The following is a 17,611-nucleotide window of genomic DNA, read 5'->3' as shown; positions in this document are numbered from 1 at the left end:
ATGGGCCATGGCCCAAGTTATCATATAGCCCCCATATAACGGTACCTCCTGATATTCGGTATTTTGATGATTTTAGTGACATTATTCACCGGAATTGTTTCAAATTTGGCATTTGAAGTTCGTAATAGATACTGCAGCATAAAACAGAAAATGGGCCATGTAGGTCCACGTCTTCGTATAGCCTCATATACCATACCCCTCGGTATTTTGATGAATTTAGCGACATTATTTACCCGAATCGTTTCAAAGTTGGCATTTGAAGTTCGTTATAGATGCTGCAGCTTAAAACAGAAAATGGGCCATGTAGGTCCACGTCTTCGTATAGCCCCCATATACCGTACCCCCCGATATTCGGTATTTTGATTTTAGCGATACTATTCACCGGAATTACTTCAAACTTCGCATGTGAAGTTCGTAATGGATACTTTAGCCCATGTCAGAAAATTGTCTGTGCAGGTCCATGTCTTCGAATAGCCCCCATATAACGGCCCCCTATATTCGGTGTTTTGATGATTTTAGCTACATTATAAACATATTTTTCTTCAAGTTTCGCATTTAAATATTGTAATAACTTATGACAAAAGTTGCCTATGCAGGTCCACGTCGTCGTATAGGCATTCGGTATTTTGTAGATTTTAACAGAATTTTTAACGGATTTTATTTTATTTTTTTTTTTTTTTGGAAATTGTCAAATTTTTACCAAATGGTGGAGGGTATTAAAAGTTCGGCCCGGCCGAACTTACAGCTTTTTTACTTGTTTTTTTTTTTTTTTTTTTGAACCTCCTCTCCATTCGTGTTCGAAGACTTTTTTCAGTTATCTATGAATATTTTTTCAGTCATTTATAGAGAGTCCTTTTAATCTCATAAAAAACTCCTTTTCAGGCTTCTATTGAGATATCTATTCACCACTCTATCACTCAGGAACTCTGATAAAATTACTATTAAGCCTCTTTTTCCTTTTTTGGAACCTTTATTTCAATAGTCCACAGAGACTCATTTTCAATCGTCAATAGATTGTTATTTCCAGTTGTCTATGAAGAATTATGATCAGTCGTTTATATTGGCTCCTATCTCTTACTTATAGAGAATTCTTTTCAGTGTTCGTTTTTCAAAACTTCTATAGAGATCCGTTTTTTATTTTCCTGTGGAGATTTCTTTCCAGTCATCAATGGAGTATTTTTTTATTGTCCGGGGAGACTTGTTTTGAGTCATCTGTAGAGACAACTTTTCTGAGAGGCCGCTTTTAATTCGACTACAGAGGCTCATTTTTCGTCGTTTCTCGAGGCTCCACAAAGACTCTGTTTCAGTCGTCAGTAGAGATTCTTTTCAGTCTCTGCAGATATAACTTTTCAGTAGTCTCTTGCAGCTCAGCAGATTCGATAGATATTATTTTCAGATGTCTTGGGAGTTCTTTTCAGTCTTGGGTAGAGATAACTTATCTGTAGTCTTTACGGACTCCTTCTTGCTCGTCTATAAAGACTTTCTATCTGTCGACTAAGGAAACTCCAGTCAGTCGTACATTGTGATGAATCTATAAATACTCCTTTCAGTTCTCTTGAGATACCTCTTTTTATTTTGTTATAAAGACTCTCTCAGTCGTCTATAAATAATACTCTTTTCCATTTTTTTTTGACCCATATTCATAAATTTATTTCATTTCATTTTATTTATTTTATTCTCTCTATAGAAACTGCTTTTGAGATGTCTCGCCAGACCCCTTTTTTGCCGTCTACATAAACTTATTTTTAGTATCCTATAGAAACTCCTTCAGACTTCTTTCATATATTCTATATGGACTCCTCTTCAATAGCCTATAGAGATTCATTTGTAGACTTCTATAAAGATCCCTCTTTAAATCGTTATTAGAGACAACTTTTCCGTCGCCTTTAGAAAGTATTTTACAGTCGTCAGAAGATTTTTCAATTTATTTACGCAAAGAGTCTCTTTTGCATTTGTTTAAAGTGAATCCTTTTAAGTTGTTTATAGAGATTCCTTAACAGCAGTTAATAACAACTTTTTGAATTCGAATAGAGTTTTACCAGTTTCTGTATTTTTTCTAATTAAAAATTATTTCAAAAATTAAGAAATTGTTATGTCAACACTGTACCCATCTAATGATTCCCTTACACAAATTTTTAAGGACTTTTTAACCCTTAATGTAATCCTGTTTTCTTAATCTTACATTAAAACCAGATGTTAATTTGTTTCCCATTTGTTCGCAGCATCACACCAAAAAAAATGGAAATCCCCCAAAAAAAGCAAATGTCAACCCAAAGCCAAGACATTTTTTCAAATGGGATGCATACAAAATTGTTTCCTAATTCCCATATAAATTACAAAAAAAAAAAAAAAATCGGTAGTAAAAATCAACTTTAACCGTTTTCAAACATTAAAATGTCAAATGACACGGGAATGCCTTGCAGGATACTGGGCAAAAAAAACTCTAGTCGGTACAGCAAAACAAAAAATCTCTGTGTAAATCAGCATCATCAGTTTGCCTACAAATGACAACTTAATCCTTTGTTAGCTAGACAAAAAACCAGAAAAGTCGCGAGCAACCCTTGGCTCGGCGAGTCAACAAATGGGACACCCGACTTTTGGGCAAACAGATAGACAGGATACAAAAGGATGCCGAGTAGTAATCTCATAGAGTGGCTGGTATAACACGAAGATCTTCAAGTATGCAAATTATGTTGATATGTAAAATAAGTTACATACTTGTTTGCAAACAGAGGCGCACACACACACACACTCACACACAAAAGCAATATGAGAATCTCTTTTTTTGGTGAAGAAAATCTAAATGCCGAAAAAAGGATACCCAGTAACACATGTAAGGATTTTGTAAACACTTTAGAGGACTTGGCTTGACTTTTTGTTTTTTTATTATTTACAAAAAACACAGTCAGCATCTAAGTTATCCCCCCAAAAAGTATAAGAAGATGAAGAAAGGTGAAGGGTGTGGAAATAAAATGATTTTGTTACACTCGAGTGATTTTTATGTTAAAATATTTTCCAATTGTTTTTTTTTTTTCTTTTCTATTCCTTTCTCGGGGTATTCATAAATTTATTCGTCAATGTTGTTGCCGCTGTGTTTCATTTTCTATTTTCCTCAAAATTGTGGCAACAAGAAAGCAACATTATTTGCATACAATTTGTTAAAATAAAGGATTTCAGCGAAACAAAAAAAATCACTCTCCTTTGGCGTTCGGAACGAAAGGAGTCATACAATTATGGTGGAAAAAATCCATTCAATTTTTTTGATGGGAATTGAATTTGGAAATGACTTTTCATGTAACGCTGTCTCGTAGTTAATAGGTTTTGCGATAACAGGGGAACGGGGTTATGGGTTTTTGATTGTTTAACTGGAAATGAAATGTGAAATATTCACAGAGTGCATGTGAGAAAATTGATTTTGGAAATGGTGTTGTGAATTTGGAATTTATTTGATTTTGAAATAAATTAAATGTAGATATGTAAATAATTTGAGAACAGGATTTTCTTTTAGATACCAATGCACAGTGGTCGCTGCCATTGCACTATGGGTTTTTTTACGTTTATTTTGGCATAAACTCTAATTTCAAAGCTATTGAATTGAAATTTGGTTTGTATGCGTTTTTTATGCTTCCAAGATGACCTACCAATTTTCATATGATTTGGGGCACTATTTCATATAGCTGCTATATAGCCGATCTGACCGATTTGACCCAACTTTTTTGTTTATGAAGCTATTGAAGTGAAATTTGGTTTGTATTAATTTTTTATACCGCAAAGATGACTTACGAATTTTCATATGATTTGGGGCACTATTTCATATAGCTGCTATATAGCCGATTTGGCCGATTTGACCCAACTTTTTTGTTTGTGAAGCTATTGAAGTGAAATTTGGTTTGTATTCATTTTTTAAGCCCCCCCCCCCCCCCCCCCAAGATGACTTACGAATTTTCATATGATTTGGGGCACTATTTCTTATGTAGCTGCTGTATAGCCGGTCTGGCCTATTTGACCCAACTTTTTTATTTATGAAGCTGTTGAAGTGAAATTTGATTTGTATTCATTTTTATGCCCCCAAGATGACCTACGAATTTTCATATGATTTGGGGCACTATTTCATGTAGCTGCTATATAGCCGATCTGGCCGATCGGCTATGATGATTTGGAGAAACATACTGCTCATTCATTACAATAATTATACTTTTGCTAAGCCATTTTGAATGTTTAGTTTTAAATCGCTCTAGTTTACGGATGCACTTTGGCAAATGCTTTTTTATATAATTAACAAAATCTTTCACTTGTTTTGATATCAAACGCATTTGGTCTTCATTTAAACTGATATTATTGATATTCTGTAACACATATTTCACAAGTGCATCTTCTGAGCGATTGTTGCTTCTCCAAATTTCAATAAGCGCTGCATGGACGAACACATGTTTATCTGCAAAACACGTGTTGGCACAAAATAGAACAAAAAAGGCTAGTTACTCATTAATTAACACACTTTTGTTAATAACTTGGCATTTATACCTTTTTGCAATGCTTTGCCATTCACAAGTTACACTCCACGGAATACAACTACAATTTATAGATTTTATATAAAGCTATACATAAACGAAACAATTCACAGTATTACAACAACAGACAATTATGACAAAAAGGGCACCTCGTCTTAATTTTACATACCTGCACTAACGTTTTCCATAATTACACATTTTATTTTTTTTTCAATTTTGTCAAATCAGAAGCACTTTAACTTAGCTGATCTTTACCGCCAGTTGTACCAAAACAAAGTGACTTTCAAACAGCTGACTTTAAAAGCTCGCCAGCAAAAAAGGGTTGCCACCCGTATTGATATTAAACATTTTTTTTTCTAATATGGGTATCTACATTTAGGAAATCAGTTAAATTTCAAAATATGAAACCAAAAAAAAATGACTTTATGCCAAAAAATCATGCTTTTTACCCATAGTGCATTGGCCAAAATTCGAAAAATGAAAATCAGATATTTATTGTCAAATGTGTACAAATGAACTCTTAAGGGGTTAAGCTTTTTAGAAAACATAATAATATTGGCTTCATTCTAACGGGACACTTCGAAAATAGCATCAAAAAAGAGAAAATGTAGTTAGTTGTTTTTTTCAGTGGGATCAGAGAAAAAGTGGAGTAAAAATAGAACTGTATTACAAAATTAAATACATTTTAAAATTACAAATCTTGGCATTATTATTGAAAAGCAAGGTATTACCTTATTTTTAGTGCAGTAATTTGTGTGTTTAGTATATGTGTATAATATGGAAGATGTGAGTGTTCTGAGTTGCCTTTAAGATTAATTTTGAAAATAAAATTGGATTTCAGTTAAAGTTTTAATTATTTTCCCCCCTGAATCCTCCAATGTGATTTTTTTCACGCCATTAGTAATGGTCCTAAGATTCTAAAAGTGCTAATTTAACTTTCAGATTTTGTCAGATGTGTACGTTATGCCCAATATACTGAAGTGACTTCGCTGAAATTTTGTCAGTTCTATGGTGCTAGTGACATAGAATATGCTTTTGTTGTTAGCGATTGATAAGGATGTAATTGAGGGGTGTTCAATAATGTTGCAAGCATTGTCCTCTGGGTATAATATTTATGTCGAAAAATTTAAGGCCTTTGCACTGGAAACTGCTAAAGAGTTAACAAATTTATATCCATGGCACTATCTTCCAAGTTTCGACTAAATCATGCCCGAAAAAATCTCAACAAACACAGATCTTATTAACCGTCTTCTTCTGAGCTCTGACCCTTTTATAATGGGACAGCGAACGTTACCAAACAATAACCAGTAAAGAAAGTCTTAAAGTCGAGCGGGGCCGACTTCATGATACCCTACACAACTTTGCATATTTAGTAGAGCGTCACATAACAAATAAAGGTTTTAATGGGGAATTTGTGAGAATTAAATCATACCAACAATGATTATAGTAATAATTAAAAAATAATTATAAAATAATTAAAAATCCAAAGGAACTAATATATGGGAGGAAAATCCTCCTCTGAATCGATTTCTATTAAATTTGTCGAGGCATTTGCGCCTTTTCAATTCGGGCTTGTATTATCCATTTGGTGCACAATTAATTTGAAATCGGATAGATATATATGAGAGCTATATCTAAATTTGATTTGGGCTAATATTACACGTTTGGTGCACAATAAAGGCAAATCGGAAGAAGATATATATTTGAGCCATATCCAAATATCAACAGATCTCGATAAAATTTAGAAAGGGTACAAAAATAACAAATCGGATGAACAATATATATGGGAGCTATATATATCTGAACCGATTTCGACCAAATTTGGCATACTTATTTTCTGGCCCCATCTGGTCGTACGTATATTCCATACTATTTGGGCTGATATTACATGTTTGGTGCACAATATTAGGCAAATTTGATGATTATATATGGGAGCTATACCTAAATTTTGACCGGTTATATCCAATTTCAATAGGGCCTTAAGTCAAACTAATTATTTGTGCAAAATTTATCTTTGATCTAATTTTACATTAAATTCTTATTTTATTTTGTTTACAAATAATAATCAAATTTGGACTTGATTTGTATAAAAAATGCTTCCATTTTTGGAGGTACCTTACAAGGGACTCTACCTGATGGCGGGCTGTTCCAAATAATTTTCAGTAAGATTATTTTTTAGCTCCTTAGAACGTAAAATGTCAAATAACATTACAATCTGGTGTAGAAATATGACAAGAATTGGGCAAATAACCCTTATTCGGGAGGTACGTTACATGGGGACCATGTCAAAACATGCATCGACCATATCCATTTTGTCACATTTTTTATATTTACCCCATCAAGGGACCATAATCAAAGATTCATATCGATATCTGCACTGAAAGTATTTTTGGCCGCTGTTCCCATACGACCTCGACCACTGTGCAATGGAGGATCTTTATCAGTCATCTAAGACGACTCCTTCTCAGTGGCCTGTAAATACACCTCTCCAATCGTCTATAGAGACTTTAATTGTTTTACTGGTTTTTAGTAGTCTTAGGCATCAGAATAAATACCGAAAATTATCACAAAAATATTCTGGAGGGTGTTTTAAGGACTTAGGTACGCAAACATTTTGTCCGCAGACCTTGGACATTCCAACAGGACTCAGCACCATCGCACTCAGCAAGCGCCACCCAAGAATGATTACAAAATTAGGTTCCTCACTTCATTTTCAGCGCACAATGACCACCAAAATCTCCGGACACCAATCCGTTGGACTATTGTGTCTGGAGTATTTTCGAAAGCAAGGTTGGCACTAAAAAATACCAAAGTGTCGATCACTTCAAGCAAGCGCTGCGCCGGGAATGAGCAAAAATACCGCAGAGCAACATTCGGGCAGCGGGTGACGGCTTCATTGGCCGTTTGAAGACCATAATTCGTGCCAAATGTTACCAATTCGAAATCAAAACTTATTCTAATATTTGATGCTATTTCCGACATTTTTTGCTTTCATTCAATAAAATTTAAAAAAAAAATGTAAAAATTATGGCGTTTTACTTTGTTGCAGTTTTTTATCTCACCCTGGATATGCCTATATATAATTGTTTGGAATCGCCCTCAGAGACTCCCCTTAGACATTATCCATTGCAATCGAATGCAAGGACTACTTTCAGTCCTTTTTAGGGGCTCCTTTTCATTCCTTTGAAGAACTACCTTCTTGGTAATAACGAGACTTTAAAGACAATCTTTGTAGACACTCTGGATACACTTTTTATAGAAGATTGAAGGAAGATTTTAAAAGAAGTCTATCCAGGGTGCCTCCATGTCAGCGCATGGATATTCATGTTAAGCGCCGTGAGAGACTCCTTTTAGGCCATCTATATACACACAATTTTGGTCGTCTACAAAGACTCTTTTCAGCCTCAAAATTTTTTTTCAGTTGCCTATGGACAACCTCCCTCTTATTCGAATTTGGAACAATTTAAATCATCTATAGAGAAGCTTATTGGACGATTTTATCTTTTCTCTATAGGGTTTCCTTTTTAGTCATCTACAAGATCCCTTCTAATTGCAAATGAAGATTCCTATAGAGTCGATCAGAGGTTTCCCTCCTTGGAAGCTGTGGATAGAAACTCCTCTCCAGTGATCTTCAGAAACTTTTTTGCAGTTTCCTATGGAGGCCAGTTTTCAGTCGTCCACAGTTCCTAATTTTGAGTCCTCCATGAATACCCCTTTTCAGTAGTTAGTAGAGACTACTTTTCTATCAGCCATAGACACCCGTGTTCAGATTTCTTTTTAGTTGTTTAGAGAGACTCTTTTGGAGAGATATAGGCACACCCTATATAAAATTATTTGTTTGCAGAGACATTTTATCATTCGTCTAAAGATAATCCCATGGAATCGCATATGAAGATTCCCTTTTATTCGAGGGATGGCTTATCTTCCTTTGCCCATAGGGTCTCTTATCAAACTCCTTTTCAGTCGCTAGTATTATTTAGTTGTCCTTATATGCCATCTTCAGAGATAATTTATACTGACTAATTCTAGGTGACCCAAAAGGTACACCTTCAAATTTCCGGTCGTTTTTTGAGACTCTCTTTTGTCCGTATTTCTCTTTGGGTGTGTTAGCATAAGTCCTTCTTGTAAAAAATTTACTATATATTTCCTACTTGGTGAGTGCTCAAGAAGCATTACCCATGATTTTCGTTGTTTCGAATGTTTCAACTCCAACTTTGAGCCGAATTGACCATCAAAACGAAAATGTTGTAATATAGTTCCCCCTTTTGCCCTAACCCTATATACATTGTGTTTTTGAGGTTCTTGTTGATTTTTCCAACAGAAGGGACTACCATTTGGTAATTCGAAATGTTAGACGTTAAAAGTCATCATCCTAAGATATTTGATTTTTATCTTTTCTTTTTTTCTATAGAAAATTTTGGGACTAATATTTCTCTAAGGAAAAAAAATCTGACAAAATTCTTTCAAAGAAAACAGAACTCGAACTAATTTTAATGACACAAAAAATTTGAAATATACAAGCAATGTTCTTCTGGTATTATTCCAGGATTAACATTGATTATGCTTCTTATTTTTTCATTTTAAAAATCATTTTTTAGCTTAAATTAGTCTAAAAGCAAAAATCGTGCTCAAAAATATGAAAATAAATTCAATTTGAACTGTTCATAGTTTTATTACCTCTTTATATTTCAAAATTCATGTGTTTTCATAACGAATTTTCCACTCGGTATAATTTTATTGGCGTCTCGCTTTTTTTTTTTTTTTTTGGTTAAAAAAGAACCTCAAACACACGAAGCTGTTATTATTTGAGGGGTGTGTCGTTTGGGATGATGGGAAATTTAAAAAAATTGAACGATGTTGATGTAGAAACCGCTAATTAGGATGTAGGCGTTTATGCATTGTTTAAGTCATCAAAGAAAGAAAAGTGGCGCCCAACCGTTTTTTTATCAAAAGTTATTTTCTATGCCCAAATAAAAATGATCACATAGGATTGAAATTTTTAATATAAAAAGCGATTTATAGTAAAAGCGATAATAACTCATCACCAGAAAAGAAAGTGGCGCCGAAGGCTATGTTATTTTTTTTATTTCGAGAAAGAGATTATTACATAAGACTTGATTGCATATTGCTATATGTGGGATAGAAGGACAACAGCAGGGTGGTAGAAAATTATAAAATAGAAGGTTTTATTAAAAACCTCTGAGTAGGACAAAAGTAATTATAACCCATCAACAAAAATGAAAGTGGCGCCCAACGTGTACTTCTAAATGCAAAGTACATTTTTTATGCCCATAAAGAAATTACAACAAAAGATTCGATTTCAAAACAATATAAATAGGATAGAAGGATTTAAGCAGGGTGGTTGAAAATTATAAAATAAAAAGCGGATTTTAGTGTGATCTCTAATTGGGAAAATCTAATTATAACGAATCAAGAGAAAGTAAAGTGGCGCCCAACATGTACTACAAAATACTGTTATTTTTTAATACCCATAGGGAAATGGTCACAAAAGATTTGATTCCATATCAGTAAATATATGATAGCAGGACATTTACAGCAGAACAAAATTTATTAAGAACCACTAACTAGCGTTTTTAACAGTGCAGTGGCGCCCAATGTGTATTTCAAATGAAAAGTAATTTTTGGTGATCATATCGAAATTATCACATAAGATTTTGTTTCCATAGTCAGTAGTAGGTCATACGCAGTGGGAGGCCCCATAGAACCTGGACCCCTCCGGAATGGCTACTTTTCTGATATTTTTTGTACATTTGAAATAAAAAAGGTGATATTTTTCTGTTGGTTTTGAAAAGAATTTCTTTGTACGACCCTGGTGAAAAGTCATTTAAAATATATTTTTCTCTGATGGCCACCAAAATCATTTTTTTTTTTCAGATTTTTCACCCCAAAGTCTTACCCTCTATTAACAATTTGCCATTATAGTTCCTTAACATATGCATGTGCATAAGCACTTCTCAATTTTTTTGTATTCACAATTGTACATTTGTATATGAGAATATAACTCGAGGATAATCATGTCGTTCGGTGTTTTTTACGCTATTTTGGTTAACAACTACTCCTACCGCCCAGTTTTGTGTGTCTCTCATTTTGCCGCAATACAAATAGACATGTATCATCACATTTGTATTTTTTTTTTTATTTTTTGTCGACGTGAATAAAACATCTGAAATATTTCTGAAGAAATGCAAATGCAAATTGTTTTGCGAAAAACAAACAAGCCGCCAGCTATTGTGTGTGCGTGTGTGTGGTATGGAATGTCAAGTCGAGTGAAAAACAAACATAAATGGGAAATGTTAAGAAACCCATAAAAAAGTACATAATTTGACATATGTCAGGTCACAGAAAGTTGTTTTGCGTGTTTGGTTAAATTAGGTTGATGGAAGAAGACAAAATGGGTATTGTATTGAAAAAAGGTTAATTTAGAGTAAAATATGATTTTGTCTATATCACGGTAGAAAATTGCTCCCGAACATTGAAAATAATGAATCAATTAAAAATACATTATTTAAAAATAATCTTAAACAACAAGAAGCTAAGTCATTTGTCTTTCGCAATCCAATTTTTTTCTACAGAGAGAGAGAGAGAGAGACATATATATCTATCTTATTAATTGAAATAACATTTGTAAAACACATTTGCAACACTTTAAAATTATATTCAAATTCAGTCACATAATAAATTATTTTGAAACTCCATAACTTAAGTATCCTATAATTGCATAAAAGACTTGGCTAACATCTAAGGAAACATTAATGGAATCCCACTGCACATACACACACTATATGTCTCCAATGGCCCCAGGTCTCAATAACACATCTATGCATTGCCTTACGCATTGACTCGATTGCATGCGTTCATAAGTATGGAAATAAATTGGATTATCCTTTGATTCATTTTCACTTCAAACACAAAGTCATCTTTCAAATGTGGCCATGGTTGAGTGCGTATATCTCGGCAAGGATGCAGTCGTGGCAATGGCATGGGTCTAATTTATCACTCGGCATTCAGCGAGGCCTAGAAGCTTTCAACTTTGTTGATATGATTAAGATTTGGCTGCATTGCAAAGACATTGACGGCAGACTGCATCTGGCAACTTGAAATTGCATTACAGTCAAGGTGTTAATTGCATTTGCAAGGATATTCGAAGCCCAACTACTCGCCACGGCCATTGCCATTGCCTTTGAGTGTCAGTGTCCTTGTCCCCCACTCAAATCGAACCTTTTGAGAAAATTGCCATTCTCTCTACAATTCCTAGTCTAATCGCATTACACAATTTGTCACTTTCTGACCACTGAAGTGTCAATGTAATTTCCGCAGAGATTTTCTCTGAAATTATTTCCATTATTCTTTAACCATTTACTTTCCATTTGAATTGCAAATATTACGAAATAAATCATTCAAAGGTATTTCATTTGATTTTATGCTAATGACAGCAGCAGTTTTGAGATAATGTTTTGTCTTTTCGAATGGATTTAATTTCTGTTTTTAATATCCTTTTGGGAATCGTTTTGTTTTTGTTGTTATTTGCCATGGTTGTATTGCATTTAGTTTTATTTGGTCATTTTGAAACGTTTTGTTTTTAGTTTGTAGCAATAAAAGTTTTCCTCGGTGAGATGTTGTGTGGAATCTAATGATATTTTTGGTAGATGGCAAAAAAGTTAAAAAAATAACAGGGTGATACGTAAGATAATGTACAAACTGGAAAATAACACAGAAATAAACTCTCATGAATATCTCTAGATAGCATGAGGTATCATCAACTCTGGCATAAATGCATCATTTACTCAGGCGTAGATGACATCATCTACCCAAGCGTAAATGACCTCTAACGCCATATACTCTGCCGTAGATGACCTCCGACGCCATCAATCATCAATGGCATCACATGTCATCTACTGTACTGCAGTATTTTTTTATTTTTAGTAAAAAACAATTATAACTCATAAAGTGAAAATAAAGTGGCGCCCAACGTGTCCTTCAAAATTTAAAGTTATTTTTTTTGCCCAGAAAGAAATTATCACATCAGATTTAATGTCATATAATTGTGACTATCATTGTCATCTACTCTTCAGTCATCTATTCCATAGTAAGAGACCTCCAGATTAATATACTTTGCAATACATGACTCCTGAATCATTTATTCTATAGTAGCTGACCTCTGCCGTCACATACTCCACAGTAGATATTTTCCAGTGGCATCTACTCCACCGTAGATGACTTCCAGTGACGTCTACAGGGTGAAATGAAAAAACTGCAACCAACTTCAGACTGCTGTCATTTCTAACCACTCGTCTGACAGCTGTTAAAATTATTCCAGTGACAGCTCATTATATTGTTAACAGACGTACAAAAACATTATGGTGAGAATTTTCCAGAAAAAAATTATTCGTGATGGAATTCAAGCCTGAGAAATGGTTCGAAAACTAAAGAAGCGACATGATCGAAACCCGCGTCGTAGTGGCCCAAAAATGGCTCGTGAGTTGAATATATCGCAATATTACATTCGGCAAATATTGAAAAATGAGCCATTGAAATTCAGAATTCAAAAAAGTGCAAGAACTTACACAGCAACGGAAAGAAAATAGACTCAAAAGAGGTAAAGAGTTGCTTCGCTTGGCCGAAAGTAGTGCCGAACCCGGTTTTCACGGATGAGAAGACATTCGTTGTCCAGCAGGTTGTAAACAAACAAAATTATAGTGTTTACTTGACAAAGAAGTCAGCTCAAAATGTGCACCTTCGGTTGGCCACCATAACTCAAGCGCTGGCCATGGTGATGGTGTGGGCCGCCATAACAGCCGATGGTCGCTTTCGTATAAATCGACCATGGCATCAGAATAAATGCCGAATATTATCGCGTAAATATTCTGGAGGGTGTATTAAAGCCTTGAGCAGGCAAACATTTTGGCCGCAGACCTTGGACATTCCAACAGGACTCAGCACCATCGCACTCAGCACGCGCCACCAAAGAATGGTTACAAAATGAGGTTTCCGCTTCATTTCTAGCGCACAATGGCCACGGCAGAAAATTAGAATCATTCTACGGTAGAGAAGATGACGAAGGAGGTCATTTACGGTAGAAAAAATGCCTCCAGTATAATCTACTCCACAGTAGATGACCTAGAGCGTCATATACTCTTCCGTAGATGACCCCCGTCGGCATTTTTCCCACCGTAGAATAACCTCCTTCGTCATCTTCTCTACCGTAGAATGATTCTAATACTAATTGACTTCTAATTAACAGTAGATAAACTCGGTATCGAATAATCTACTGTAGATGGCGCCCAACGACCTCTGCTGTAATGGATGATAGTCTTTGATGACCTAACACTTCAGAATCTGATGTATGAGTAATGGGTCTATTCTGTCATGTACCCTCATGTCCCATTCTCATTAAGAGATGTCGCTTTTGTCATCTGCTCAAATGTTGTTCACCATTTTCCTCACCCTGTTTCCCAAACAATGATGCGTCTAAAAAAACGCAGTCCACCATCACATGTCGTGCTGTGTCATTTAATGGCTGATAAGCAAAACTTTAATCTTCTCTAATGTCCATCACATTTAAAAACGGCAGCAAATAAAAAGGACAGCAATTAGATGTATGAAAAACCCCTGAGTACCCAGACAGGATACAATTACTCTAAAAAATACACACACGCATTTAGTATCTTCAAATGACAACAAGGATCAAATTATACGTTTCAAAGTAATAATTTTAGTACAGCGAAGTTGTGGATATAAAAAAGTTTTTTTTATATAAAATTTATTCTATATTAAATAAATATGAGTAAAATTAACTTGGAACTCAATCCCATTTTGATAAAATTAACATTTTTATAAAAAAAAAAAAAGTAGGCCAAATGAAAAAAAATTATATTTTAAATGTTTATTATTGAAAATGTTCATAGAACAAAAATCCAGTCCATGGGGTCAATATTACAAGAATCATGTCACATTTACGTTTATGGTCTGCTTAAGAACCGACTTCTTTGGACATTTTCATCGTACTTTGCATTAAACCTCCTTTATTTATTTATTTTTTTTTTTTTTTTTTTTTTTGAAGTGGTTTGAAGTTATCCACTTAATTTCTATTAAATCAGTTTTTAAATTTGTATCCTATTTATTTAAATTTGTTTAATTTCTATGCTCAATTTTCATCCGCATTTGTATTGGCAGTGTCTCAATCTTGAAAGCAATTAATAAAATGGTATTAAGAAATTTAAAATTTTCCCAACTCCAAGGCACACATCGGAAACTTTCGAATTGAACTTTTTAACTAATACCGATATAATGAAAATATGTTAGCAAATACAATATGAGTGAGTGTGTATAGATGTATGTGTTCAAGTCCTTTTAATGAGTTGCAATATTCTGAGAAAGGGTTTGGCGTTCGCCTGCAATTAGGCAAAGATAATTAAGTTTATCGTTCACTTGCAATGGCAACAATTTATTTACTTATGTTACAGAAAATGACAGATTATCCTTTTGCGATACTTTGTCAGGGTTTGTAAGTCGCCATGGCCAATAACTCTCCCTTCCCCACCCAACCAGGTCCCATTTCACTTGCAACAGTTTGAGGTAAATGCATTTTAAGTGCCAAACTTCTTGATTACATTACTGGCTGCATGGAAATATTGCCATCCTAGGAGGCCGAAAGAGAGAGAGGGACTTAGGGGTAAAAGGAATTGAGTCTCTCTCCTTTCCAAAGTTTGAGTTCCTCTTGCATATTTTATAAATTGTGTATCACTTTAAGTTGTGTATGGTGTTGGACATGATTGTGCATATTATTTATCTAAAGTGTTTTGGTGTGTGTGTAAGAGTGTGAGCCATGTGGAAGACTGTTTCCTTCCTCTTAGACCAACACCAACCATAAATTGTTATTGACCAAATCCTTACTTAAATATCATACACGGAGTCATTAATCATCACTTGTCATTCGACTTAAGTCAATAAATAATTAAATGGGCATGAGGTGTCGATATGCTATATATATTTGTACATACGTATGGGTGGACGTGCTGTTGAAGAAGAATGGCTTTGGATAGAAGAGAACATTTTCGCATACATAAATAAAGGCAGTGGTATTTTTTCGTAGAGAAAATATCATCAGTGATATTTTTCGTATAGATAATATCATCACTGATATTTTTCGTATAGAAAAATCTCTTCAGTGATAATTTTCGTATAGTGATATTTTTCGTATTGAAAATTGAAATACCATCAGTGATAAGTTTTGCATAATCAGTGATATTTTTCGTGTAGAAAAATTTTATCAGTAATATTTTTCGTATAGAAAATCATCATCAGTGATACTTTTCGTATAGAAAAATATCAACAGTGATATATTTCGTATATAAAATGTCATCAGTGATATTTTTCATAGAGAAAACATCATCAGTGATGTTTTTTGTAAAGAAATATATTATCGGTGATATTATTCGGGTAGAAAAATAACATCAGTGATATTTTTGTAAAGGAAAATATCATCAGTGATATTTTTCGTATGAAAAGTTGTCATGAGTGATATTTTTCGTATAGAAAATTGTCATCAGTGACATTTTTCATATAGAAAAATATCATCAGTGATATTTTCGTGTACAAAAATATAATCAGTGATATTTTTCGTAGAGAAAATTATTACCTGTGATATTTTTCGCATAAAAAAATATCATCAGTGATATTTTTCGTACGAAAAAATATTATCATTATTATTTTTCGTATAGAAAAATATCATAAGTGATATTATTCGTATAAAAAATTATCACCAATGATATTTTTCCGTATAGAAGAAATATCATCAGTGATATTTTTCCGTACAGAAACATATCATCAGTGATATTTTTCCGTATAGAAAAATATAATCAGAGATATTTTTTGTAAAGAAAAATATCATCAGTGATATTTTTGAAATAGAAATTATTATCAGTGATTTGATTTGTGTAGAAAAATATTATCAATGATCATCAGTGATATTTTTCGTATAGAAATGTTATGATATGTTTTTGTTTGACGAGTAATGACCCTTTTGAAGGTATCCTAACAATGAGAACAGAATTGTGTTAATTAATGTTCATTGTCATGATGAGTGCTGTGATATGTTTAGTATTTTATCAACATCATAAAACAAAAATATTTGAAACCCGCCATTTGAAAAAAAATATTTGAAACAATAATGGTAACTTATAAAACATGTCTCAAAACAGAACAATTAACATTAAAAGAGATTAAAATGAACGGATGTCGGTCGACGTTTTTTCTCTGTGAACGTTACCCATTAAAAAAAAATATTAGATGAAAATAAAAATTTGATGGCCAATTATGTGAGATTTTCGGGACATTAACAACAACATCATCTTCGACATCATCATCAAATGGATCACTCAAAAATTCATATGAAACGACAGAAAAGACATGGTGTCATTTCAATAGAAATAAAACATTTTTCACTTTTCTTCCCTTGCACTCAATAACAACTCGTTAAGACACCTCTAAGGCAAGCTTATGATTTTCTACAAAACTATTTCATTTTAATGAGTTCTTAAAGATTTCGGATAAAAAAACACACACACAAGAAAACATAAATTGTGTAAAATATTTATTGTGAGGTTGGTTGGTTTGTTGGTGGCTCATAAAGCCAAAAATGTGAGCTCTATTTTTCCTTCCACATCACTGGCCATAAAAATGAAACATTTTGTTGTTATTTTTTTATACGATATCTCCAACACTTGATCTACATTCCTTCTTCATTTTCTTTGTTAGCATTTTTTTCTACATATGTTTGCTGAGCTAAGAGAAAGACAAGGTGCTTTACATTCCATTATTTTCTTCTTTTTTTTTTTTTTTTTTTTTTTGATGAAGAAATTTATTAGCTTTCCATTGTAAAGCAAAACGAAGACTTTCAGAGATGACCATAAATTATTTTCCCCAGAATTGTAGAAAAAATTTTCTTATCTTTTAATTGTGTAATTTTTCTTATTGTCGTCAATTAACAAACCAAAATATGCTGTACGTGTTGGCATTTTTTCGTTTTAGCTTTTGAATTGGAGAAAAAATGTTTTATAGCCTAGACGAAAAACATAATC

This window comes from Musca domestica, unplaced genomic scaffold (assembly GCF_030504385.1).
Source record: "Musca domestica strain aabys unplaced genomic scaffold, Musca_domestica.polishedcontigs.V.1.1 27, whole genome shotgun sequence".
NCBI classification, from domain to species: Eukaryota; Metazoa; Arthropoda; class Insecta; order Diptera; family Muscidae; genus Musca; species Musca domestica.
Note: the sequence above shows the minus strand (reverse complement) of the source record.